The 27,682-nt window shown below is 45.1% G+C and overlaps 1 long non-coding RNA gene across 3 annotated transcripts in view; it reads right to left on the reverse strand.

The window, feature by feature from the left end:
• LOC116666337 overlaps nt 1-27,682 on the reverse strand; it is a 175,226-nt gene that overhangs the window by 62,248 nt on the left and 85,296 nt on the right. For 2 of the 3 annotated variants that reach the window (XR_004323134.1, XR_004323136.1), the window contains one exon: nt 12,237-13,101. This is a non-coding gene — a long non-coding RNA (uncharacterized LOC116666337). Of the gene's footprint in view, nt 1-12,236; nt 13,102-27,682 lie in introns of those variants that run through there. The other variant, XR_004323135.1, reaches the window with a different exon arrangement.

A 27,682-nucleotide genomic window follows, 5' to 3' on the forward strand; every position in this document is an offset into this window, starting at 1 on the left:
AGAAATTTCAAAAACCTCCCCCCTCTTTTTTTTCCTCTTTTAGCAGTGTCAGCCTCGTTGCCAAATGACATTCTAACTGGAGTCCCAAAATATAAAACAGAGGAGAGGCAGAGTGTTCTGGTGGAGCAGGGGCAGAGCCCCCACCCCCTTGCCCACAACCTCCAGTTCTGTTCCCTGCTTCATAATTTGAAAACCACTGCCCTCAGGTAATAGTTACTAAATGGCCAATCAAGAGTTTCTGAAAATAAAATTCCAGGCTACAGATAACCTGAATGCAAGACGGCCAAACATTGCCCTGCAAATGCTTATTCACACTGACAGCTGTCAGTCCAGCATGGGGCCGGCTCCCGCCTACTGAAGTACAAACTTAACTGCAACAACCTGGCAGTGTACAAGCCTCCTCATGAGGTCTCCTATTCTGTTCACCACCATATCGCCCTTCTCTCTCCATGTCTTAAACTCATGGCTATTTATCCTTTAAAGGCGGTATCTTCTGTCCGTTTTGTGACTCACCTGTGCACACACACAAACTATTAATAGCTAGATAAAAGTTTAAGCTTCTTAAAACCAGTCCAAGAAAAATGAGCTACAGATTTATTAACCCTTTGCAACCCCCCCCATGACCCTTACCACCACCACAATTATTGGTGGCCCAAAAGTGACCAGCAGTCACTGTCCATGGCTGCTAATGTCCCTGTGATAACAACGGAGTTTGCTGGACAGAGGAGGGGGTGGCAGGTTTGCAAGCAAAGCTCCTCCGATCAGCTTCTCCCAGGCCCAGTTTTAATTCAAAGTATTCCTGCAGGATTCCCCCATTTCCTCCCCCTTTTTGCACTCTGCCGATTTCATTAAGCAATTTTCCCAGATCTAAATGCTAACTGTCGTGGCAGGCTGCAAAGCCGCATTCCCTACCCCCAGCCCCCGAGAAGCCCAGAGGGAAAGTCAGCAGGCACAATTATAGCTTTCATGTGTCTTTCTGGAGAGAAGACTTAAGTGTTATTTTATATATTTTCTCTGCACCGTGTCAGTGATTTTTCTCGGGAAGCACAAGCCTCGGGCTTTTTCTCCCCCAACAATGAAAATTTCATGGAAAAGTTACCCAGACTAAGGAGGGCAACAGTTTTTTTCCTGAGAGCCAGGTAGGCTGCTTTCTCCCACAAGCTGCTGCTGTAAACACAGAGTCACGAATAAATCCAAGAAGGCAGAAGAGGGTGTAAAACATGAACAGGGAGGGAAAGAAAAAGAGGGGGATTCGAGAAACTGAGAGACCTCGGCATTTATAGGAAAAAAGAATAATAAATTGCTTTCCTGACAAATGAGAGAATCAGGCCTACAAGGGGCCTTTCCTATTAGGGTTCCCAGTGCAAACCGCCAGGCCATGGGCATTCGTGGCTTTCTTGTGCCCTCTAGTGGGCAAGGGTGGTCAGTGTTTTTCTGTGAGTGACAGCCAGAGCCTCTTATGCACTTGTCGGCCTTCTTATTACATCATGAATTTTGATAAGCCCATTAGCCAGCCAGGCAGCCAGGAGGAGGATGTCTTTCTCACTTGATGACTACACAATGAGGAGTAATATATTTTAATTTAAACACCATAAACCTATTGAGTGCTTAATTAACTTTAACCGTCTTTAGGGGAATGAAGCCAATTTGAGGGGGTCAAAAGGAGTTGTTTCAATATCAAACAGTTTTACATAGTCAATCCATTCATTCGGCCTACAGCTACTGATTAACACACAAAATTAACATGTTAGTAAAAATTCATATTCAGGCCTCCAGGGAAATTAAGATGCGCGTGCACAGGGCGTGATTAGCAGAGCTATTGTTTTCTCCCAACAATATAATTTAATGGGTTTTTAGAATTACAGAAAGAGAGACTCGGTGCTGGTTTGAATTGATTATTTACCACAAAGCTTTGAAATATAGAAAAGATAGAAAACATCTCAAGCCAAAAGGGCCAGCGAACAGAGGCGGACAGGCTCAGAGTGAGTGTATCTTACTAAGGAGTTTGGCCAGGATGAACTGATGCAGAGGCCGGCTGGGCGCCACCACCAGACAGGAGCCAGGGCCAACAGGAGGGGTGGGGAGAGGCTTTTTGGCTGCGAGGAAAAGCACAGTAAGAGCTACCTTTCCAGGCAGGAGGAAATTATTCCATTTAAGATTTAATCATACTACCCAGCCAGCCTATTTCCTAGAAGTATCTGAAGCATTTATATGATTCAAACACATATAAAAAGAGTATAATTTTGTTTTTAAAAAAAGATGAGCCCACAAGAAAGAGACCAGAGAGTAACAGAATAGGAGGTTATCCCATTTGCAAAGCAAACTTAGTTCTGAGCTTCCTGGTAGCCAAGGAAGAAGTGCTAAGTGCACTGGGATCTACAGTTCTCATTATCGATGTCCTTCCAGTTAACATGTAAGTTTGTCTGGATAGACATGTTTCCTTCTTCATGCTGAATTTAAGAGAAATTAATTTGTGTGGTTCCTTACAGGAAGTGTTTATACTCACTGAATAAGACCATCTATGTGTTTATGTATAGCTTAGCAAAAAATTACGGAAATGTTCTTCAGAAAGAGCTTCTCATGTTATCACTGCATAAAAGGTGAGCAGAAAGCTTTAAGCTGGAACTGGCAAAGCCATTTCTGTTGGGGGCTAAAATAATACAGGGTAAGAATATGCTTCCTGGTGATCTTTCTTGAGTTCAGGTGATAGCAGTAGCTTTAGGACCCAGACAAGCAGGAAGGATAAAGCACCTTTTCTAACATAGAATTTGCAGGAGCCTCATAACTGACCTGGAAGCCTTCAGTCTCTTGCCCTGTCCAAACCACCTCTACATGGCTGAAAAATGAACTTTCCTAAAACATTTACTTTAATATACCCATTTTGCTGAAAACCCTCCAGTGCCTCCTTGCTCCCCACAAACATCTGTTTCCAGCCTCGTCTCTCAGCATTGCCCACAGATCCTCCAGTCAACCCCCAACCAGGCCTCCAGCCCCGCACGCACCACTCCCCCATCCCCCGATGCTGCCTTTCCATTTCTTCAAATCCTTCTTTTCTCCACCAAACCTTTCCCTACTCCCCTCACAGGCTAGTTTTCTGCACAATGAGTAATCAAGGCCCTTCATTATCTGACCCCAGTCTTGCTCCTGCCATTACTTTCTGCGTGTCCCAGGCTTCAGGCTGCGAGACTCTTGCTTTTCCCCAGACTCACCACGAACGTTGCTGTCTCTGGACCTTTGTCCACATCATCCATCTGCCTTGCTGTCTCTCCTCTTTCAACCAAGCACAGAAGAGCCAGCTCATCTGAAACCTCTTTGTGAAGCTGTTCCAACCCTCTAGGCAGAGTTAGTCTCTTTCTGCCCTCTGCTCGCAAAGCACCTGCCCTCACCTCTTCTAGAGCCCAGCACAGCTTACTGCGAAGATTCAGGTCGGCTTCCATCTCCCCTGAAACCCTGGGAGCTTCCTGACAACAACGGGAGTGTTTTAGATGCCCTTTCTTTCCTTTCCTTCCCTTCCCTCCCCCTCCGTCTATCCCTCCTCCCTCCCTTCCTTCCCTTCCTTCCTGTGCCTGGCACTTAACAGGGGTCAGAATATGCTAGTCCAACTAAATCCCCCAGTGATCCTCAGCCACACGCTCCACGCCCACCACACTCACAGCTCCCGGGAGACAGGGTCTCAGGGCTTTGTTTCTCTGTGCCCCTCTGCTGGGAGAAGTAGTCACTCTCTGTGCTTGCTGTTGTAGGAAGACCTCTCACTTCCTGTCTGCCTGCCTGCCCTCCTCTCTCCCTTAGCTCTTCTCTCTTCTCTCAGTGGCTTTTCTTCACCAAAGAAGCCTGGCAAGGAGGACAGGTACAAGAAACCAGACAGAGTACAAGATAATGGCTGAGAGGACCCAAAGAACAAGTCTTTTTCCTCAGAGATACTTTACCCCAGCTGGCCTTGCTTCCTGGAGCTGCGAGAGGCCCAACGTCCAAAGACACTAAAGCCCAGTCCTTGGCAAAGTGAGCAGACCAGCAGTCGGGTCAGTGGAACAGGCTGGGGTCAGAGTGATGGAGAGAGGGGCTGGGTGGGCTCCAGCCCAGGTGACAGGACTGGAGCTCCTGAACAGGAGAGCTGGGGGCTGGGACAAGATGTGCCAGGACACTGGGGTGGCTAGCAGGGGGCAGAAACCTCACGGTGGGCTCACAGGCTGGATTAGGTTGGCAGCCAGTGCCCCTCAAAGAGGAGATGGCATCTTAATGTCCTGTGACCTTGGCCTGCTTCCCCTTCTCCTAACTCTTTTCTTCATTAACTACTTGGTGTCCACTCTGTTTCTCCACAGGTATCAGAAGATGGAAACATTTCAAGCCAAATATGTTCACAGGGAAGTTTGCTCACTACTGGCTGAGAGCAGCGAAGGCAAAGCTGCTCGGAGGCGCCCAGCGAGTCCTCTGGCTTCGGTCCCTCTGTTGGGCTTCTTTTGTCGGCACGTTGCTTCCCGAACCATCTGACAGCAGAGGCCAATCCTACCCCGTCAGGTGCTTGGAATTCACACTCTGATCCCCTCCACACACACACCCTCCCCCTCTGTATTGCACTATTTTGTTACAGAATAAGCGTATGTGTCTTTCATCACCATTGGATGGAATGAGGTTTGAGGGGGAAGCAGTTACAAAGCTACCACAGGTTTAGCTCTTCTTCGGAGACACACAGGAAAGATGGCTCCCTGAGTATCTGAAGAGACCACACGGAAAAACATCATCCACATCACCAGGGAGGGGCTTTCTGGTGGCAGTCTGGCACACTCACCTTTTTTTTAAGAAAAAAAAAAAAACACCTTTTTGGAGTGTGGGGAGATCATTAGGTTTATTTATTTATTTCTTTATTTTAATGGCAGTGCTGGGGCTTGAACCCAGGACCTCGTGCATGCTAGGCAAGCACTCCACCACTGAGCTCCACCCTCTGCCCAAACTCACTTTTTAGTCTTTAAAATACATGCAGTCTTAGGACCTTCAACTTATTTAGAAATTTATGCCAAATAAATGTGTACGTGCTCAGAGATTTAGCTGTACTAAATCTGGACATTCACTGCAGAATTATTTAGGGAAAGCTGGAAACATGCTCAACGGTAGATTGATTCATTAACGAACTTATGGTGTCCAGTCAACGGAATACCAGCAGTCTAAAGTAGATTAGTATTTATTAACAGAGGAAAATAATGTTGATCCTATCTTATTAAATCACAAAGGCATAGAATAAAAGAGTTTCTACAGTATAATCACATTTTATTTAAAAATAGATGCATGTATGTGAATATACAGGGAAACTTCTGGAAAGATAGTTACCAAGATGTTCTCAACAGTTGTCACTATGTAGTGGAGTCCTGGCCCTTTTTCATTGTAACCTTTCTGCTAATCTGCAATTTTTTATTTTCTAACAATAAAATAATGTCGCTTTTGTAAAAGGGGAAAAAAAGAGGAGTTATTTTAAATTACTTTTTAAAAACCTGACCATGCAGCTGTGAGCTCTTCCCACTCTTTATTGAAATAAGATCCCCAGATTTTAGGAAACTGTTGTATCTCGCTTGGCTAATACTCTGGTTGCCACTCAGCACACATGCTTCCCCCCCTTGGTAACAGAACCCCAGTGGGACAATCACTCAGCCTAATGACTAGGTTTTCCAGCCTCCCTTGTGGACGATGTGGCCCTGAGCCTAAGTGCTGCCGGAGGAGACGTATGCAGAAATGTTGTGTGGGGCTGCCGGGAAAACTCTTCAAGGAAGCGCACTCCACTGGAAGTTCTGTCCATCTGTCCTTCCCCCTTCCTGCCTTCTTGTTGCCATGATGGTTGAAGCTCCAACAGCGTTCCTAAATCACGGGTGACTTTGGGTTGGAGGCCACGTGATAAAACAGTGGAGCAGAAAGGTTGCAGGCGCCGTGGTTCCTGTCACCCCAGCCATGTCTGTTTATCCCTGGACTTCTTTATATGAAAAAAATTACAATCCTGTTTAAGTCCCCGCTATTTGGGTTTTCTGCTATTTGCAGGCATTCCTACTCCTCACTGCTACAGATGGTCGACAGTTACTAAGAGGAAAAATAAAGGAACTAAAAGAACTTGAAATTTTAAATTGGGGTGGCAAAGAGAGCCAGCAAACACTTCAGAGCTGGGCTTTTATGTGCTATTATTTAAAATCGTAAATGCTGACATTTATGCAACTGAGGGAGGAAATGCCATTATTTCAAGCATTAACAGCATACAGCTATGGCAAGTTATTTCACTTAGAAAATGTTTAACACAGGTACCATAATTGTCAGTTAATGGGTCAGGGAACCAAGAGAGACCTGCCTTTGTGTGCTAGGGCCTCCTCTCTGCAGATCACAAATATTTCCTTTTATGTTTAGGAAATGTAATTATGTCTAATGCAAATTACAAGCCAGAACACCACCACAAAGCTTATTGCTTTTGTGGCAGTTTAGTCTTTGCATTATTTTACAAACACTGCAGCCCCCAAAAGGCAAAGCTTAACTCCCCAGACCCTGTGGAGAATATGCACTCATGCCCGTGGCAGAAGTGGTCGGCACTGATGCTGGACAAAGCTTCCAAGGTGACTTTTTAACCAAGGCCTCCCCCAAACTGAAGCTTTCAGGGACCTCCCTCCTGCCTGACTTGTTCCTTTTTGTCTTTTAAGATTCACGTCTGATGGCCCCTCCTCCAGGCAAAGCTCAACTGGGGGCTTGTCCCTGGTGCTCCTGTAAACCCAGTGCTCACCTCTCGCAGTAACAGCTGCCACCTTATTAGGCATCAGGTGTTGTGCAAACTGGCGCTCTACGTGGACTGTCTCATTAAACCCTCGTAACAGTCCTGTGAGGTAGGGGCATGCACATTTTATAAATGAGGATACGAGGCTAAGAGAGGCTAACAGTTCACCCGAGGTCTTGCAGCAACGATCCTAAGGTCATAAAGTAATGATTCACCCAATTCATCTGGCCCTAGAGGCCAGGTCATAGTGCCTTGTAAACCAGAGGCAATCTCTGATTACACCGGATACTTCCCATCCCTGCAGCATCCAGGAGGTACTCAACAATGTCAGCTGAATAATGGACTGGTCCAGCGTCAGTCTATGCCAATCCAACTGCACAGACATGGGTTAAACATCACCAGACAAAAGTGAGACTCAGTCTCTGTGCCTGCAAGGAGCAGCCCCAGAGAAGAGGTTATGCGAAGTCTGTGTACAGGGAGTGTGACCTGTAGTTGAGGATGGAAGATCACTTGAAGACATCCTCGTACTGCGAGGGACACGTGGTTGGGTGGAGTCCACACTTCTCCCTCTTGATTCATCATGGAAACAAACTGGAACCAACAGCAGCTTAAAAACGCATAAGGACCAGCACCCTGGAGGCAGGGCCAGCCCTGTCCTCTGATTCCAGGAGGCAATGGCTCCAAACTCAGAACAGGATTTAGGGGGCGCCCTTGAAGGGGCTCCCAAGACTCAGAGCAGAGATTCGGACGAGGCCGGGGCCAGAGGGACCCAACCAATAAGGCTTTTCCTCAGCCTCACAACAAGGCGTGTCCCTGATCTTCCCACTGTACTCAGTGCTAACCAGACTCGCGTTTGGGGCCTGAGCAGCCGCCTACTGAGACCTTGCTCTGCACCAGGTACGTGTCCCTGCCCGGAGGATGCGCAGAATTGGGCAGGAGGCCTTTACTTCCCCTCAGGATAGCCAGAGACACAAGGAAGTGAAGGCAGGAGAAATGGAGAGATGAGGCCTGTTGCCACCCTTCTTTGAGCCCTCAGGGCCTTCCGACGCCCCCTCCCTCCCCTAACCTCAGCAAGCCCCTCAGTGGGCGCGGTGCTCGGGAGCCCGGGCCCCGCGGGGCAGGCGCAGGAAGCAGCGCCACGGTGGGCCCTGCCAAGTGGAAAGCGGCTTCCAGCCGCAGCACCTGGCCTCCTGGCAGCTCCTCAGCCGGGCTTGGAGTTGTGCCTGAGTTTTTTGTTCCTGGTTTTTGACATCTCCTCACTCCACCCCTACTTCATTTTTTTCACCCAAAAGCTTCCTCTTGAAAGCCACCCCTTGTAGCCACGTGAGGGGCCGGATGGGGCCGGTCCTGAACGGCTTCCTCAGTTTCCTAGGAACGCTGTCTCTGACTCCTTAGCCAACCACAGGCTAAAGTCTAGCGTTCTTGAAGCTGCAAGTCTGATCTGTGAGACGAAAATGAAATCCCTTTCCTCGAGCGGCCTCACAGGGCTGCCCGTGGCGAGGCTGTGATTTGTGGGCAACAGTTCAGCTCTGCAGGGGACACAGGGCAGGGCTGTCCTCAGCCTTATCAGTGGCCCCTCTAGACGTCAGCATCCTAAAGAGGAATGGGGCAGGCCAGGGACACAGAGACCCCTGCGCCCAGGTGTGCCTTCTCCCTGTGCAGCTGCAGTCACCAAGTGTGAACCCCGTGTCTCTGATGGTGGTTTTACAGCCTCTTGTCCTCACCCAGCACTAGAACAGCAGCCTTCAGCACCTTGTGTCTGGGCTGTCGTCGCGGCTCCCGTCTCTCTTCCCTCTCTCCTCTCCCATCCCTGCAGCCCTCGAGCACAGTGCGATCGTGTCTCCCCACTGCCAACTCCTCAGCACCACAGGCCAGCCCAGATATACTTTTCCATCCTCCTCCTCCTCTTTGACAATTCATACCCCTGCCACACTGTTGCTTTCTACCCCACGGACACGTGCGCACCTGTTGGCGGCATTGCCCCTAAAGTCTGTCCCCCACTCTCTAGTCTGCTGTGCTCCTCATGCTTCAAAATCCAGTGCACATTATACTCCCTGGGACGAGGACCGCTACTGCCCACTCCAGGCTGAATGAATTACTCCCACCTTTACAGTCTGTAACTCCTTCATTCCTTTTTCACCTCCTCCGTGGAACCATGTGCTCTTTGAGTCCAGAGCCTGGTGTGGACTTATCTTTGCACCTCCAGCACTGATAGGGCACCTCTCCTATGTAGGGACCAACAGTTTTGAGGAGAGAATGACAGTAAAAGGGAAGAGCAGACTTTGTGCGCAGATACAGACCTATGAGCCAGGCTCAGGTGAGGGAGGAAAACTGGCCGGAGATACCCAGAAAGACCGTCACGCTCCTCAGCATGAGCCCCTGCCAGAGACGAGTCTTCAGTGGGTTGCCCAGCCCCCGTCAGTGAGCGCCAGCTTTGGAGCCTTTCCACCTTCCCTGGGTCGGATCGCCCGCATTCCCGAATCGCACCTCTCCCCTTCCCCAACTTGCTCCTTCAAACATCGTCACCGGACTGCTCACACAACCCCTGCCCCCAGTTGCTTCCTAGCTTGTGGGTTTGGTACCGGTTGAATTGACTTTGGTCTACACTCTGCCTCTGATAACTCAGCTTCCAGGAGAACAGGTGGGGCACCTTCCTCTACCAGGTATTCTTCAAGGACAAGACAAATGCCTCATGGTAGGTTGTGCGGCCTCGGGCTGTTACTGTGACGTTTCTGTCTTAACTCAGCACTCCTTCATTCTGCCTGTTATTATATTTGGCTGCTTGCAATGCAGACTGGCCCTGCTAGACTGCAAGCTTTCGGAGGCAAGAACCCACCTCATCCACCTCTGTAATCCCCCACCTTGCCTTGAGCACAACAGATGCTCAGTGTATTTCCATTAGCTGCAAATTAATCAAAGAAGTTATGAGTTGTGTTTAAATAGGTTCATATGAGTTTGAAAGGCACTGTGGTCAGGATCATGATATGAAGCAGTCTGGAAGAGAAAAATGGCTCTCAAGGAGCTCATAGTATATTTATGATAATATAGGTGAGTGTCCAAACACTAAAAGCCACAAAGTAATGTAAAGAAAAACTATGTTCTTCAAGCATGCAAGGAAAATGAAGCAGAGATTGCACACAACTTATAAAGGTATTTTCAGGACATAACTCTGAATCACACCTAGGATTTAAAATACTATTGGCTTTGTTTGGGGAAACAAAGATTCTCTGAAAAGTCTTAATATTTGTTGCATGTAACTGTGACACTGTGTCATCATGATCAGCCCAACAGGGGGCTCTTCTGGTGCAGTGCAGCCTAGTGATTAAGAGCCAGATCACCTGAGTAAAAATTCCAGCTCCACCACTTACTAGCTGTGTGATGCTGGGCAGTGACTTAACCTCTCTGTGCCTCATGTTTTTCCTCCTGTAAATGGAGGCCATAATAAATACCTACCTCACTGGATCTGTGGGGGGACTAACTGAGGTAATAACATAGAAAGTTCTTAGAACATAATAAACCCTATGTCAACACTGACTTTATTCTTAAATATATCAACCTTCCAGAGAGGGACTGGGACATTGTCCAGCTAACAAGCATTTGTGTAGTACCTAGTATTGAGGAACTACGCTTTCCTTCTCATTGTGTTTGGGAACTAACTTTTAATGGGAAGCTTTTGTTGCTTGTTTTTAAGTGGCTGCCATCCATTAAGGGCTTGCTCTTTTCACAGAGTATGCATATAAATTAATCATGTATTCAGAAGGAACAGTGTACAGGAGCTAAGACCTCTACAGCCAGGTCTTCTGGGTCATTTGTAAGTGTCTCCACCATGTGACTTACCCTTTCTGGTTCTCAGTTTCCTAATTTGCAAAAAGAGGGTAATAATGTATCTACCTCTTGCCACCCTCGTGAAGATTAATGAGTTGGGACATGGAAAAGGCCCAGAACAGCACTTGAGATGTTGTTAATGCTCAATAAATGTAGCTGTTTTTATTCAATAAACAGGTACTGAGCACCTACTGTGTACCAGGCACTGTGCTAGTTACTGGGGATCCAGCAGCAAAAAAGGCTAAGTCCCCACCCTCTGGAGGTGTAGTATCCATTAACATCCTCGAACCTGAGACTAAGGGTGACTAAATCTGCCTGAAGTTACCTGCTAGTAAGTGAACAGGCTGTGGTTTGAACCTAGCCAGGGTGTAACCAGAGCACCATCCCCATTCAGCATGGAGCCCTCAGGGCTCAACTTTCACTTCTTCATCACCCTAGAGGCCTTGTTCACTGTCGGCAGAGTTAGAATTTCGACTCCTTAGGTTGTTACTCCAGACATGTCAACCCTGGTACCACCTTCATACCCCTCTCTGTGGGAAGCAGCCTGAGGCTGATCCACAAACAAGACAGAGCCACTAAGTGGACCACCTCTGGGCACCTGACTCAAAAGCAGCCCAGCTATAGGCTGACCATGACCTGTGATGTGGCCAGTGCGGGACCTCTGCCCAGTGAGGATAACAGGAACTAGTTAAGTCAGTTAGACTCAAAGTCTCGCTCTAGAATGTGAACAGAAAACATCGGAGAGAAACAAACCGATGGGGATGAGGGGCAGGAAGAAGAAACCATCCAGAGATGCAGAGAACACAGAGGGGCCGCATCTCTCTTGTTGGCAGAGAACAGGGGTAGAGACCTCAAACTCCAGGCACCGAGGGAAAGGCCTTGGACTCAGGACAATGGTGCATCCCATAGGATTTCCTGCCTACCTACAGATCCCGCATCCTGACAAGAAGCCTCTGTTAACTGTCCCCTCTGGCTGTGTGCAGCCATCCAAGACTCTCTGACCCCGGCCTCCCTGCCCTGCTTGCTCTCCTACTTCTGTTCCACACGTAGCGCTCCTGGGACCCAAACAGGCCTGGAGCATTCCTGCTCACACTCTCCCACGCCCTGTGCCCACATCCTTCAAGGTCTAGCCACACTCACCTTCTGCTTGAAGCCTCCCTCAGCAGGCACTGCTCACCACCTGTGACTTCTCTGATCTCCTGTTTCCTTCTCTGCCTTCAAGCCCATGCCCTGTCTCCCCAGCACAACTCCAGTCATGTCATGGGCCTAGTGTCTTCTGGTACAATGCCTTGTACACAGCACAGTAAAACCCAATAGACGTTTGCTGCTTGACTGGCCTTCCGATAATGCAAAGCACCGTGGGGCTAGAGAAGCAGTTCCCCACCCCAGCCCTGGGGGGCTGTTTTGCCCACAGGGGACACTTGGCAATGTCTGGACACATTTTTGCTTGTCACAACTGGGGGAATGTGTTACTGACATCTAGAGGGTATAGGTCAAGGATGTGCTAAATGTCCTGCAATGCACAAGACAACAGCCTGTCCACAATAAAGAATTATCATGCCTAAAATGTCAATAGCTGATGTTGAGAGACTCTGGGTCAGAGCCATAAGAAAAATAAAAAGAAACAAGATTTGAGGGGTACACTTACAACAGTAACACATTGATAGAAGTGGAATGTTCAACTAGACCATGTTTCTCTGAGTACTGCTCATGATTTTAGAAAAACTACAGTGAAACCCTGTGGTCCCAAATCCCAAGACAATGCTAATTTGGAGAAAAGGTAATCAACAATTGACAGCAAACTCACCCCAGCTTTTCCGTTTACTTTTCAATAAGCAATAAAGTGACCCCACATTTTACGGGGTGGAGTTTTGGACCCCACCGAAGGCATTATGGCGGGGTTAGATTGTAGTTCCATGGTGTTGGCAGAAATTGCGAGCAAGATAATGCCATTTTGGACGGTCCAATGATTTTTTAATCCAACCTATGGAGCTTCACTGGGATTTATCCTATCTACCTTCTTTTTAACTTGAACAGCATTTCTCCCTGCACCTCGGTTAAGCGCATAGGCTTTGTAATGGGCAGAGCCAGATTCCACTCTCCGTTCTGCCAGTGGTCTGTGTCTGTGCACCCCAGGAGGGCAGGGACCTGGCCTGTGCCACAACCACTGCACACTCAGTGTCTGAAAAGAGGGGGTGCCCAGGAGACATCTGTGGAATGAATGATTGCACTCACCGTGCCTCCTACCTCGTTAGAACTCAGTTTCTTCGTCTATAAGATGGAGAACACAGCACCGAGGACAGCAGTTGTTGCAAGAATTCGATGAAATGAGACCGTGTAGATCAAGCTGCCAGCACAGAGCTGGACCCAGTTCACTGAATGGCTGTCATCCCTCCATCTTAAAACTAGTGACAGCCTGCTGGCTCTTTCAGAATCCCGAACGGCATCACGATTTCCTCCCTGAATCGTCTGTTCTTCAAAGAAGCACTGTCAAGCCAGAGGAAGCTCCAGAGCACTGAGGCTGGGGTGGGTTTCTTTTTCTGAAACAAATTAAAAATCAAAAGTTCTTCCACGGTTTCTAAGCCAAATTTATTCTCCCATGTGGGCTTCCTATTTAAAATTTCAATCTGATTATACACATCTCAGACTAGCACCAGGAATGGATGAAGGCCAGGGGCCTGTCTTTTTATATTTTCCCAGCATTACCTACCTACAGCAGGTGCTTAATAAATAGTAAATGAACAAAGGAAAGGACCACAACCTCAGGTTTTAGCTACCAGATTCCACAAGGGTGAAAACTAGTTCACAAACATCAAAGCTTATCTGTCTGTACCATGGTTCACAACTGGACATAAAGCCATCAGGATGAAGGAGTTTAACTGTAGCGTCAACACTTCAGATAAAACCTTGCAGACCCTGTGGCTGCTGAGAGGATTTCTATAAGGCAGCATCCGTCAGCACACAGACCAGGAAGGCAGCCTTGCACAGCAGAGCAGGTGAAAGGGGCTGGCTCCAGACCATGCGAGGTTCAATTCCTGGTTCTACAGCTTTCCAATTGTGCAACTTCAAGTCTCCACGTTCTCATCTGTAGGACAACAGTAGACCTGCTGCTATGGGCTGAACTGTGTCCCCTGTCCAGATTCATATGCTGACATCTTAACTCCCAGTACAAAGACTGTAACCTTAATTAAAGGTAGGCTTTTTACAGAGGTAATCTAGTTTAAATGAGGTCATCTACTCCCATCTGACTGGTGTCCTTACAAAAGGGGGAAATTTGGAGACAGACAGGCACACAGGGAGAATGCTAGGTGAAGACGAAGCCAGAGATCAGGATGATGCTTCTATAGGACAAGGAACAGCAAAGATTGCCAGCAAACCACCAGAAGCTGGGGGAGGCGCGGGTGGATTCTCCCTCACAGCCCTCAGAAGGAGCCACGCCTGCTCCAAATCACATATATAAAAAACAATCACATTGACTTAGAAATAATGCCTTTTCCATTCCTACATTTCATGAAGTAAGTTTATTCTAACATCAGTCTTCATCACCTAGAGCTTTTTTTGAGTCAGTTTTCAGGAGAACTTCATCTTCATTTTGATCTAAATTATTTGAAATGCAGCACTTCTGAATCTGTATATGATGCTAACATGAAAATTTTATCCTAAACCACGGCACTATTTTCACATACCATTATAACTGTTAGTTTTTTTTTCATTTATTCGTACTTATTATATATTCATGACCTTCACAGTGTAACCATAGTGCTTTGTAAAGTGGTTTCTAAAAGGTGCGTTTATGACAAATTCTAACTCTTGCCATTGTGAAGTCATACCCAAAGGAATAATTCCTAAATCAGTGCTGGGAACCTCTCTAAGCGTTGGAAACTAAGGTTGATTTAGGTCAGTTCAGGCTAATGTGATTTTTCAAAGTAAAACAACTGAAGGAGAATCCCATAACATGAGGGAACTTGAAAGACTTGAATATCAGGCAACTTCTTTTCTGAGGGGCAATTCTGGGGTGGGGGGAGCCCATTACTTTAGTTCAGACAATAAGTAGCTTATGCATGGTTGACTTTATCAATCCCAAAGCTTTTTCCTACGTCCAAGTGATTCTCATCCTTCAAGGCTAAGTTCAAACATCCCTTCCTCTACGAAGCCCCTCCCCCACATAGTTGGAATAATTCTCTCATCATTTTAGTTTCCACTGCACACCACTGTCCATCTCCCATAGTTTTCTCTAGCCTGGAAATTGAGTGCTTGTCTTAATCACTCCCTTGGTAAACAATAGGTTCCTTTTTCGTTAATGAATGAGAGAAAATAATTTTATTTTTTCTTCTGTTTATACCATTATTACATATTTATTGTAAAAACTTCAAATTCCAAAGATTTGTGTCAAGACTAAAGTGCATCTTCTAAAACTCCCCTATTGTTCAATTTTTCATGTGTACACTTCCAGAATTTTCAGTTTGCACACAACACACACATGCATATACATGTGCATACACATATATATGAGACATATTTTAAAATAGGTAAGGAATCATGCCATAACATGTTGTTCTGTAACTACTCTTGTCACTTAATAAATTATGCACTACATAAAGAAATACAAATTTATATTATAATTGTTAATGGCAGCATAGTATTAGAATATCAAAATTTATTTAATCATTCCTGTACTGATGGACCTTTAAGTTGTTTCACATTTTTTTAATAATCACAAGAAATGCTACAATGAAAAGCCTTGAAATTACAGCTTAGAAAAATGATAATTTTCCTAAGATAAATTCTGAAAAGTAGTATGTTAGTTCAAAAGGGTATATTTAATGTCAGTTTTAGCTACTCCCAGCAACAGTGCAAAACAGTGCCTGTTTCCCAGGGTCCTCACCAACATTAGAACTAACATTGTTTTTAATCCTGGCTAAAATGAAAGAATATAAAAAGTAACGTTGCATTGTTTTAATCCCCATTTTTTATTACTAGTGTGTTTGAGCATCTTTTGATTAATTCAATTCTACAATTGTTTATTGTATAATACAATTATTTATATTGTATTATATATATTTGAATCCACTACAATTATTTATTGTATAGTGTAATTATTCATTGTATTGCATTATAATGTATCACTATTAAGTTCTTAATAAGCATTTGGAGAATAGTAACAGTTAACACTGGATATATGCAAGGCCTTGTTCCAAGCGCACCTCCACATGGTCCCACCTCCTCTGGGTCATCTGGGTGCATTGATTAGGTATGTGAAGGTTGTCATTTAGTTTGAATAGGAGTCTGTATTAATTTGTTTGAAATATGATTACATTTTGAAAGAATGGTAGTTATTTGTTAAACATTTTACATATTTTTTTCCATATTATTCCCCCAACAACCTCGCAAGGTCTGCATTATTACTATTATAATCGTTACTTTGCAGTTGAAGGAACTGATGCGTGGGACGCTTAGGTGACTTACACAAAGGCACGGGTCTAAGACACGCAGTCATGATTTGAACTCAGGCTTTCTGATCCCAAAGCCTCTATCCTTAACCACTACACCAAACTGCCAGCGACAGAAGCCCTTGTCAGGGACACTTACTATCCACCAACAGAAGTAGTATCTGGCTCACAAGCCCCTCAAGATGGCCTCGTCTCTAAGTCAGAAGGGACACTTAAACCTTAAAAGTAAAAACAGTAAGAGCTAGAGATGAACCGGGGCACTGGAAACTCCCGTGCTTCCACCCAGAGCTTCAACATCTCCATCAGACACAGAAGAACCCCTGAACTGGAGACTTGTTCAGGGCTGGACAGGGTCACAGTGGGAGGTGGATTTCCTGCACTACAATGGCAGGAGAGGTTGGGCAGCACCAGTATGTGAACCGGATGGGCCCATTCCATTTAGAAATCTAGACTGAGAAGCTTTGTTAGGCAAGCAAAGAGAATAAGAGAGAGCCAAGTCAGGGAGAATTGGAGAGAGTGAAATGAATAAGGTGACATTTTCTGAGTGCTCACTAGACACCAGGCACTGTGCTTGTGTCTCTGGTAAATCCTCCCAACCATCCTGGGAGGTAGGGATTAACATAGCCAAGCTGCATATGATCCTTGTGCAAGGTCACATAGCAGCAGAGCAAGGGTTCAAAGCCAGGTTTCTGATTCAAGTCCAGGAAGGATCCCCAGGGTTCTATGGATGTGCCTGGGTGGGACAAGGCTCTGGGCTTCTGACCTCACATCAACCAGCACTCCATTTTAATCTGCTTTGTAAAGGAAGGGCAGTTCCAGGTAAGGGTTTATTGGAATAAACTGCTTTAAAAAAATAAGTACCATAACACATCAGGTTCATACCTCCCTTTAACCATCAACCAATCATACTACATAGGCACATACTAATCATTTACTGTGCACAAGGCTTTCTGGCTGGCAGTGGCGTAATGAAAACAAACTGGACATCACGACACTGCCCTGATTCCACACTTACTGCACCAAACAGCAGAAGTGCAGGTGAGTAGGGTAAACGCGAGTGCAGAAACAGACAAATGGAACCAACCACGTGAAACAGGGGAAGGTTTTGCTGAAGATGCATGTTAGAGAGGGTCCTGGGATTTGTGATTTAACCAGGAGGACAGAAGACAGCAGAGGCAGAACCGCGTAGAATGAGGTATGTTTGTCCTTATGTCATGAGCACAGTGAGGAATGCGTGGGCACAGAGGGGCCATTTCAGGGACGAGGAGCCCCCAGACCAGCAGTCAAAGCTCAAGTAGCCTTTGTTTCTCTGGTCATCCTGGGGAAGATGATGGAAGCGAGAGCAGGGCTTGTACCCCCCAGCCTCGCTGAGTCTGAAACTCCTTCTAGTGAGCCAGGTGTGAACACTGCCTTTCCTCCAGAAGATGAGGCCAGAAGAGCCTCAAAATGAGGCTGTTTGGTTTTAATATAAAATGTGAAATGTGCATTCCTTTGGACCTGGAAAATTCTCCTTCTGAAGAAGAGATCTGATTACGGAAAGTGTTATCATAACAAATGTCCAATAGCAGTGTGCTTAGTAAATATATTAAGGTACCTTCCTACAATCACACACTAGAAAGCTATTAAAATTAATATTGGGGAAGAATACTTACAAGATTGAAAGATATCCATGATATTTGTTAAGTAAAAGAAATCAAATTACGAAATAGTGTTAGAGTATTATTCAATTCTTGCAAAAGGAAAACAGAGTAATATATGGAGAAAAACACCAGGGTGCTCATAGAGGTTATATGATTATTGATGAGTGTGGACCGACTGGTGGTTTTGGCCTCTCTCTATTTTCTGAAGTTTCTACAATAAACATTTATTATTTTTGAAGTAAGGAAAAAAAAAACAAGAAGTCAGTTTTAAATGTTCCTCCCACCCAGAATAAAGACCCAGAACAAGTACACGGCTGGCTGCAATACCTGGCTCTTATTTCTGTGACCTGGCTTGTTTCTAGACACAGAATTCAAGGTTGGGTATCAGAAGGTACAGACTGAATCCTCACCCAGGCCCTGTCTGCTGGAGCACATGCCTCTCAACCTCTCCATTCCATCACCACTGTTTCATTTAATGGGGAAAAAAGTATTTGAGTTCAGTTCAGACCCAATGTGTATAGGCTATTCTTCAACACTAAGCTGCCACTTCTTATGCACTGTTTCCACGCAGGGCTCTGTGCTAGACACCTTCAAATTACCTCCTTTAACCCTTCAAAAACTGTGAAAGTTAGCAACCATTATTTCTACTTTACCGTCAAGAAAACAGAGGCCCAGAGATATAAGTCACCAGCCCAATTCCTAATGACCAGTGAGTGACAGAGCCGGGTTTCGAATTCTGGTCTGTCTGACTCCAAAACCTTCTTTAATCTTTATGTCTATATGATTCTGTCCTTGTAAGGAACCAGTTTATTAATCTTCATAGAGAAAGCATATGTGTTGAGAGAGGTCTTCCAAAGATTCTGGGACTGGAATGAAAACCTCCATCCAGGAAGGTGTCAAATGTGAGGTAATAGGTGGCAACTGTGACAGATAAATTACATCAAAAATGAAGGTAATAAATGTGCTATTCAAAACTCATCACATCCTCACTAATTTACTACATTTTCCTACTAACTGTGCTCTCACATGTGTGGTAGAAACACTCCTGCATATCTCTTTCCAACTCTGCACTCCATGACATCTTGTTGGGAGCCTGAAACTGGCTATGGTGGGAGTATTTGCACCACAGAAATTAGCAAAGGCTATGAATCAAGGCTTGATTTATTGTTTTGTTGATTGTTTAGACTTAAGAAGGTGATGAAGAAAATGTTAATAATATAGATTAAACTTAAACTGTGCCATCTTTGGCTGTTACACTAAGAGTAGTACAACAAAGATGAAAAAATATTCTTTCAGTAGCTATTATCTGCTTCACTAAAGAAGTATCTCATGCCACTGATAAATGAGTAAGGTTCTGACCTATGTCTTCGTTGTGTCATTCCTGTTGGAACTGCACTCATTCATCAATGATGTGAGCAACTTCTTTGCTGAGTCAGATTGTAATCAGGCATTTATCTGCAGGTCTGATTTTGCAAAATTATGGTTGGACTGCAACCACAGCTGGGCTGCAGATACAAGAGTTCAGCAAAAATCAACAAAAGCACTCTGTAATAATCAGTTGACTCTATGAGGTTTACAATAAAATGTGTTATATCGTTTAATAATATTTGTAAGTTGTGAGCTATACATTGTCTATGTCAGTAAAATTTATAAGAAATTTTTTTTTTCTGAAGGAAAAAAATGTTTTCAGTTGTTAAACATTTAAAGCACACCTCTGGATAGAACCATGAACAACCTACATGGCTCCTCCAGCAACAAATTCTCATAACTGTACAGACAAGGTCCTCAGGGATCCCAAGGAATCTCTAGGGGAGTGACATTTCAGATCTGGCCCCTTTTCAAAACACATGTCCCACCTCCCAACTTCTTAAAGTCACTTATTCTCTGGGCCCGTCTTTCAGAGAGCTAACCATAGATCTCTCAATAAAATTAGAAAGTCTCCCCTGGACCATGAGCTAGAAACAAAATAAGCTGGGTTGGAACAGATAGCCTTCCCGAACACCTTGTAAAAACTCGATCAGAGCCTCTTCTTAGTCACAGGTGAAGATTTCACTGCCACACTAATCATGTGACATTGTTAGTTACTGATTTACATGTCAATTTCCCCTGCTAGACCATGAGCTCCGTGGAAACAGGAGTGTCTCTTATTCATCCCACGCTCAGCTAGAGTTCAGTCAATGTTCTTGAGCTCATGCATGAACGCCTAGAGAGAAGGAGGCTGAAAGAGAGGAAGGATCTCCTTTACAAATCTGGTGTTGGCCGAATTAACATCTGTCTCACTGTGCTATTTAGGCATTTCTTGTATTATTCAAGAGCAATATTTTGATTGTGATGCTACATCCAAATAGATGCAATAGCGGGTCAATTCAAAAGTCATCCAAATCCTTCAGAATATACTACGTATTCTTGTTATTCCTACTATATAAGATACCTCATCATCATAATTAATCAACAATATCCAACGACTTCACAAACAAATAAGCTGCCTTTGCAAATATGACTCCCAAATTTCCAAATATACGGCCTAAAGACACTTTACAAGTATAATGTAGACTTGCCTCTTCAAGTTTTGTATTTGTAGAGGGAACAATCCATGGTTGTGTGACTATGTGTGGTGGGAGCAGGTCCCACACATACAGTTTTATCCAAGGGTATCACATCTACCCTGTGTCAGAGTGTGTAGGAACCCATGCTCAGGGCACTTCGGGGACAGGAGACAGAGATGCAGAGAGGTGACAGCTACTCTCCAGAATACAACCAATCCTGAGAGGGACAGCAGGCAACACCCACACAGGTACCACTGCAAAATCACCCACAGCTTAGACTGTTTCCTAAGTTGTGCACGGAATTTTAAGAAAAAGAAAAATGGCAAGCAATACACTTAAGTAATTAAATCATCATTTAATTCAATCAGTGATATAACAGGTATCAAAATAGGACTGAATTCTTCTTTGGGATCCATATAGATGTTGATACTGGCCCACCACCCTGATTCCCATGCTTTCATTGGTTTTTAATTTTTCCTTTCAATGACTGGAAATCAAATACACAATATTATCCTTCTTAATTCTCACTCACTAGAAGCTGGGAATTTTCTGATATAAGAAGCTAATTAAAAACATATTACTACTGCAAGAGTTGCCTTGCAACTTACCTGACATCTAGGAGTTAATCTCACACATTTAATACTCCACCTTAAATAGGAATAATAGAAGCCAGGAACCAGCTTTCATGACAACTTCCCTAAGATGGTGCTACTTCTTCAGAGCACAACAGCTTTAAAAAAAAAAAAGGCCATGCAAATGGAGATAAATGGTACGCAGGCCACCGAGGTAATTAAAAATGTATTTTCCATCTCCTAGTAATTGAATTGTGTACAAGCTGCAAGTTAATGAGGTCATCTACCCTCGAGCACTGACAGGAAAGCAGGAATAATTATCTTTCAATTTTTTCTTATGTAGCAATTAATTTTAACCATTCGCCTACACCCCACTTCCACTCCCCTCAATCCAGTCAGTCAAAGTCATGGCTAAACCGAATTGACAAGCAATTGATACGGTGGCGGCACCGAGCTGCCGAGGCGGGCAAGGTAATCAAGGCGCTGCAGCTGTTGAGGGCTAAGCGCTTCCAGGTGAATGTCGCCTGAGATTTCGCATTCTGCCACTCGGAGGACACGGGACACACAGTGGTGGCTGACAGAACATCTGGTGCCAGGTGGGCTGGGAAGAGGCACTGCTGACTTGGGAAGGCGACAGAAGGATGGACAAGGATTGATGGATGGACAAGACTTTGAAACAGAATGTCACTTAACAAAAACTGTTATCCAAAACCAGGGAAGAAATGCTCAGTCGCTTGTTAAACTTGTCTTGTGCTTGTGGCATCATTGAACTTCTTGGAGCTTTCTGGCTGGTGGACTTTGGAGTGGGGTCCTAATGGCCAATGCTTCTAGAACTCATGGGCACAAAGAATTTCATATTTAGATCAACAGAAGTTCATTGCTCTTTTTAGTCATCCACCTCTGAGCCCACTGTTCTAAGGCCAGAGCACTGCAGGACCTCTTATTCCAATTCTGTGGCTATCTGGTTGACTCAGCCCAAAATGCACCCCGTTTTGCTAGGTATTAAAGGTCTGTCCACCTGTGACTGTAGTCAGCCCAATGTTTAGATCAAGTCCTAGCCACTCCACTCCATCCCCACTTTTCTCTGTTGAAATTAGAGCAAAATCTAAATACTTAAGAGAAAGAAAGAAAGAAATCAGGTCTTCATTCACTTAGTCTATTCAGACTTACTAAGCACTTAGTTTTTAATACTAAGTAGGGTGGGTTACATCTGTTGTCCTGATACAATTATTACGAGCATCTACTTTCACGTTCAAAGTGTCCCATTATGGATGGTAGCTTACATGGCCACCTGGTCACAGGGTGCCATGGGACGAAAGTTGGATCTAGTGAGAGCATAAGCCTCCTCAAAGTTATATGCTCTCTCCCCTCCTTGAGAGCAGGCTGCATTGACCTATCTCCCCTGATGGCACCCAGCACCATCAGGGAACACAGCTGCCTCTCGTTGAGTGCACATCAGTGACTTTGTGAATCCCACGTGAGATGAGAAGTCAGTGCAGGGAAGCTACACCATCAAGCAATGTGGTTTTCTATTAGCCCCTGTGCTGGAAAAAAAAAAAAAACAAAAACAAAAACAGATCTAAGGCTAGTTTCTCCATTCCCAAATCAAGAGAGACTTTTTCAAGAATGTTGAATCGGGCAGAATATATAGCTGGAAATCTTTACATTTTCCCAGATACCTGCAAAAAGGAAATTTCCTTTTGAAAATATGGACTGACAGTTTTGAATTAGAGAGAAATAAAGCAAATAAAGTTTCTGAAAAGCTATGCATGAGGACAAGAGACATAAACTGAACGTCTTCAAGTCAAGCAGAAGAGCAGGGTTGTGTCACCTCTTTCCTTTGTTCCTGAGACGTCTGTTGCATCTTTGTTCTCATACTGTCTATGCCTTTTCCCAAGGGGACCACACAGGGAAGGGCACCTAGCATCCAGCGTTACTATGATCAATTCAGGGATGACCCAGGTGGGCTCGGAGCTCCATGGCAGGACAAAAGGAGTCTCCTTCAGAGGCTACTAGGCATGGCAATCCTGCTCCTATCAATGCCCTGAAACAACGGCAGAAGGAGAGTGATGGGGGAAGCTCTCCCAGGTCACTTTGCAAAGGTGGGTGGCTCTTGTTATAGGTTTGCTGCCCCTGCAATTAAACGCATGCCTGCAAACCCAGAACACAAGGAAGTCATCATGGAAAGATGCACATTGTAACAGGGGTGCTGCAATTTTTCTTATAGGTTTAACTGTCACTGCCCCTGACTACCCCGAAATAATTCTCTCTCTCTTAAGAGGATAAGGAAGCTAGCACTGATTTAGCACCTACCATGCGCTAGGCAGTTTACCTGTGTTTATTCACTTGATTTTCATAGCTCCCCTATGCCTCAATGTAAAGATGAGGAAACTAAGGCTTGGAGAAATTAAGGGATTTTCCCAAAGACACACAAGCTAGATTTAAGCCAAAGGTTTAAGATGTCAACCCCCTGGCCTTTTCCTTGATGTCCCTCAGCTGGACCAGGTAGGTGAGGTTTTCATCTTTTTCTCACTGCAGGTGGCTCTTTTTTACTGCTATGCTGTTACCAGATCTAGCTTTCTGGACAAGTGAGATGACATCCCCACTGATGCCTGAGTGTCCATTCTTGGATGTTTGTTTTGAGAACTGCCCTCTTCCTCTTCTACAGGTGAATCCCAAATGGGGATAGGGGGAGGGCACCATCTGTCTCTCATGCCTTAGTGTGACTGAGTTTACCAGGTCACTTTTCTCCTGAATTACGTGGCTATCAGGAAGTAAGTTCTACAAGAAGAGAAGAAATCTAGAACCAGGGAGAAGGACATAGATAATAAATAGGCTGAGGCTGAATAGTATATTGGTCAGAGTTTTCCAGAGGAACAGAATCAATGGGCCATAGAGAGAGAGAGAGAGAGAGAGAGAGAGAGAGAGAGAGAGAGAGAAAGAAGAAAGAAAGAAAGAAAGAAAGAAAGAAAGAAAGAAAGAAGAGAAAAGAGAAGAGAAAAGAAAAAAAAAGAAAAGAAAAGAAAAGAAAAGAAAAGAAAAGAAAAGAAAAGAAAAGAAAAGAAAAGAAATTTATTTTAAGATATTGGCTTGTGCAATGTAGAAGCCTAGTGAGTCCAAAATCTGGTTGGAGACTCAGGAAAGAGTTGCAGTTCAAATCCAAAGGCAGTTAGGTTGAAGTTTCAGGGAAAGCTGATGTGGTTCAAGTTTGAAGGCCATCTGCAGTGGAATCCCTTCTTGCTCAGGGGAGGTCGGTCTTTTGATCTATCCAAACTTTCAACTGATTGGATGAGGCTCACCCACATTATGGAGGGCAATCTGCTTTACTCAGAGTCCACCAATTTAAATGTAAATCTCATCCAAAACATCCTCTCAGAAACATTCAGAATAATGTTTGGCCAAATATCTGGACATCATAATCCAGTCATGATAAGACATAAAATTAACAATCATTAGCAGGGAGGAGCGAAGAAGCTGGTGTCATCTCAGAGCATCTCTTGGGCCAAGACCTGGAGAAAGTAAGACTACTGTGCAGCTTTTATCGTTTGCATCACTTTTCTGGTTTCCCCCAGAATCACTGTCCCTAAGAAACTAAGGAAATGTGTAAATAAAGCATTCAGGATGTTTATTGGAGAAGAAACATGATTAATTAAGGTGATGGAAAAATGTTTTTAAGATGAGAGATAGTGGACCGTATGTCTACACTGGCAGAAATGATCACTGGAAAGGGAGAGGGGGTAATTCAGGAGGGACAGGAAATGGCCAAAAGAACCAAGACCGGTAGACTAGGAGCCACCAGTAGAATCACAGAACCTCGGAGCTAGAGGAGACTCTGAGCTCCCCACACGTTCTACCAGCAGAACAGCAAGGTCTGACAGGCAAGACACTCAGCTGGTTAATGGCATAGCCAAAACTAGAACCCAGACCTTACCAATGACTTACTGTTTGTTGAGCACTTACTATATGCCAGGCATTTATTTTACAGAGCAAGAAACTGGGGCTCAGAGAGGTGAGTTGTCCAAAGTCACACAACTAGTAAGGGTTAGATCTGAGATTCAAGCCTCATAATGTCTGATTCAGAAACTCAAAACACTTACTCTCCACACTAGACAGCCTCCCAGGCCGGGATCCCCACGCCCTACAGAGATAACTCGCTGAGTCTCTGGAATACCTCACCTGGAGCCACTCACAGACTTCTCAGGGAGAAGAGGAGTGTCCTAACCTCTTGGAGGGTGCTTCAGGCAGGAGGGGATTCTGATTCCATCTGTGAAACCCAGCCACACAGCCTCTCAAGGTGGGAGACAAGATTAAGATCAGATCCTGGGGAGAGTCTATCAAGAACACTGCACGCACGCACGCACGCACGCACACACAATGGAAGTGCTCACGAACAGACGGCAGGGCTTCATGTGGCTCCACCAGGAGATGGGCTGCCAGCAGGACCCGCCACCATCACCTGCCAGTGACAAGCTGTTCCACCCCCAGCAGAGCCCTGGAACCAGTATGCGCTCAGACACAAAAAAGCCCAGCTTCATTTTAGCAGCCAAATCGCCATCCAAAGAAAAGACTTCCCAGGACAACAGATTTCTCTGAGGAGAACACAAAAGGGTGGACAGGTGGTTTCCCATTGAAAAGCATCACCCACAACTTCCTCTCCAGAATCCAGGCTGCCCGGTCAGGCCACGGAGGAAGAGAAATGCTGGCTCAAAATAGAGGTTTTTTTGAAATGCAAATGTACCTTTGGAGCTGTTTGGGCATTTTGTTTTAACAGATAAAGGAAATTTCTTGGAAAAAGATAAATGATGATGATGATGACAAGTACTATTTATTAAGCTGAATAATGGCAGCTGCAATGTATTGAGGACTTATTACATGCCAGGAACTATGCTTTACTTGCTCTAATTTGATCATCACAATGCTATGAAGAGTATTCTGTTCATATTCCCATTTTATAGAGGAGGAAATGGAGGCTCCAAGAGGTAAATTCACTGCCCAAAGGATATTGAGCTAGTAAGTGCAATCAGGGGGCTTAAATCCAAGTCTACCTAATTCCAAAGCCTGTGCCCAATACATGTGTGTGGATGTGCGTGAGCAAATGTGTGTCTGAGCGTGTGTGTGGGTGTGTCTGAAGATGACCTAACATAAGATGCAAAGTACCCTGAGCAATTAACTGTCCAAGAAGCAAGAAGGACTCCAGGACAGAGTGAAGTTAAAACTACCCTCTCTCCACTAACAGGTCCACACGCTGGCAGGTATGCAGGTGAAGGCCCACAGTTCCTCTGTGCTCGGGGACAAAGGTGGAGGGACTTCTTGCCCCTTTCCACTTTGCCAGACTTTTCAGCTTTCTGGACATTAGTAAGACATGGGCTCCCTGGTGCCTCCCCAACTCCCTCCGTGACACGCACCCACTGCCTTCTGCATCGCTTCCAATATCTTCAATCACACTTAGAATAAAATCCAAAGTCCCTCCCTTGGCCAACAAAGCCCTGCATGATCTGGCCGGCTCTCCCCTCAACACTGCTGAGCTCCCCATCAGCCCCACACCCTCCACTGGACTGCTGGTGAGAGAGAAATAAACCCCTCTCCCGTTTAAGCCCGGCATTTGGGAGTCTCCTGTTACAGCGGCCTCGCCAATATCTAACTCACATACTTGGTCTCCGACCTTGCCCTTTAAACTTCCTCCAGCTCCTCGAATCTCTGACCTGCCCTGTCCACCCAACCCCACAGTCTCGGCAGATGACTGGATCTTCTCGTTCAGAAAGAGCACTCTCTCAGCTTTCACTACCTAAGCACTAAAGGTGCCATCTGCACCCAGCCTTCTCCTCCCCTCACTGCTGTGACTCCATGGCAAGGTCCCTCCTCCAGTGCCGGCCAGGATTTTTATCAGGGCTTTGAGTTCCATCCCCTCCTGTACACAGGGAACTCTCATTGTCAGTCCTATTCTGTATTTCAACCTCTCCCTCTCAATTGTGTCTACAGCTGTATTTATTGTATCTTTTCCATCTTAATAATACAAAAAAAATACCAAGACTTCTCTTAATCACACACCACCCCTTACTCTCAAACTCTTATATACTTCATAGTAACATTTTTTAAAGAGTTGGTTATGGTTTGTCTCTATTTCTTCAGCTGGCATTTCCTCTTCAAATGGAAGCCCCCACCACCCTGGAGGAGTTATGACCCAACCCTGCACAAAGAGTCCTAGTGCACATCTCCAATGCTCTTATGTTGAGAAACCCAGTCTGCGTCCCTCTTAGCCTCGCAGCAGTGCCCCGCCTTGTTCCCCTTCCCTCCTTAAAACTGTCCTCCAGCACACCACTCCCTCCTGAGTCTGGTCTCATCTCTCTTATAGCCCCTGTCTCATCTAATTCTCATAACGAACCTACACCTACAGGGTAGGACTACTCCTATCCCCGTTCTAGAGATAAAGCAATGGAGACCTGGGGGTGGTAAATAAACTTCCCGAAGTGACAGGGCACAGTTAGTGACGTGCTAACTGCACATCCAGGATCGGAAGCCGGACCCCCGACGTCAGAACCTTCGTTCTGAACCTCCACGTTAATGTCAGTTATTCTAACATGACACACGTTCCAGGATGAACACCTTCCCTCAATCAGTATATTGAAGAAGTTCAAGGAATCATTTACTTCCAAACACACAGGCAAATAGAACGAATGGTTCCTACCTTACCAAATTAATGGGCAGAGTTCCTCCCTGCTGATGTTGCAGTCTGGCAGTCACCTGTTTACTTTCTTATAACTCTGCTTTGTTATATTTTATCACACAGTCATAAAGTTTACCAAGCGTGTGTTTAATTTCAGAATTTGGGGAGGATTTGGGGGAGTCAGGTGGGGAGGAAGGAACCTCTGCAGAACTGGCTACAACCACCCCCAAAATCTTCAGAAACAAGAAA

Source organism: Camelus ferus, chromosome 10 (assembly GCF_009834535.1).
Source record: "Camelus ferus isolate YT-003-E chromosome 10, BCGSAC_Cfer_1.0, whole genome shotgun sequence".
In the NCBI taxonomy this organism is placed as follows: Eukaryota; Metazoa; Chordata; class Mammalia; order Artiodactyla; family Camelidae; genus Camelus; species Camelus ferus.